Here is a 1,505-nt window from a genome sequence, read left to right on the forward strand (position 1 = left end):
TCGTCTATCGAACAATGAGAAACGTCCGTTATGTAACAACATACATTCATATGGTTATATATAAAATTGCATGCCCAAATATATCATTGTTGTTATTGTTGTTTAAGAACATAATTTTGAATAATAATTATATCAAATACATTCACTGTGAGAGATACACTAAATATTCTTAATAAGAGAAAAATAAAGATTTGTTTTAGGAACCAATTGCTGAAATTTCCCATCCCCTCATTTCACAGTGATTACATAATTTGTTCCAAATATATTACCATTAATTTTAAAGCTAAACCATTTTGTTTTTCGTCGAAACACAATCATGGAATCTACTTCATTGTCAGTAATTTAAATTTTTATCATATTTGCTTTCCAAAATTTTCCATATTACTTTAATTTACTTTCTGTTCTTCATTTACAATATAATTCTTCTTTTGGGTTTTACTGAAATTACATCACTACATAAATAATTAAGGTAGAATAACATAATTGGTATCAGGGAAATGTGAAATTGGCAAAAAAGACAATAGAAGAAAAGAAAAGAAAATATTCTTAAATGTTTATTTTGTACTTTTCCTATTCAGTAATGGTCACGCTTGAAGATTAAAACGAAGCTTTCTCATGTTGGTTTTGAATCAAAGTCGGAGGCGATTCATTACAGATGCTGCAATGATTACTTTGGAAGCTGACTGAACATCACAGCATTTCAATTCACATTCCCTATAAATCTGAGGTTCTGGGTATGTACAAGACATCAATATTTTTACTTAATAATCATGAACTTTATCTTTTTTATCGATCTCCAGTGTCCATTTAGAATTTGCACAAAAACCTAGATATATCTGGTTTCACTGAGAAAGAGCAAAAGAAACTGACGCACTTTCTCCAAATTCAATCTATTAGTGGCACAGTGAAGATGTGTAAGATATTCTCCTTCTGAGATTCTTATGTGAGTAGATACACACACTAGGGTATATACATCGATAGTTCAACTAACACACCAAATCAATGGCATACTTAAAAACACCAGCAATTCTTTTAACTCAAGAAGCCTTGTCGCTTTCTTCGTGATAGCTTGAGCTATCTCAAGAAAAACGTGAATGAAACTCAAAGAAAAACATACATACATACATACACTAAAAGAGAAGATAATGAATCATTGATCACAGGTTTGCAAGATTAAGGCTAACCTGATACTAACCATCAAAAACATTTACAGTATTCTGGCGGTAGTCCCGATGAAATTACGACATTTCATTTCTTACAAAAAAGACATTCCACATCAACATATATCTCCATACTGTTAAAGAAGAGGAAGTGCACCAGACCAAAGATAATTGTAGAGAGAATGTTATCAGCCACTACATCTTTTTTAAATAGCAAATATCCAAATACAAAGGTAACTGATAATTCATAGAATAGTTAAGTCAGCGTAGTTACTGAAAGGAGTCAATAATCAACATTTTGTTCTCTTGTTCTTCATTTCAAGGTAAGGAGTATATATATATATA

This window comes from Octopus bimaculoides, chromosome 12 (genome assembly GCF_001194135.2).
Source record: "Octopus bimaculoides isolate UCB-OBI-ISO-001 chromosome 12, ASM119413v2, whole genome shotgun sequence".
Lineage (NCBI taxonomy): Eukaryota > Metazoa > Mollusca > Cephalopoda > Octopoda > Octopodidae > Octopus > Octopus bimaculoides.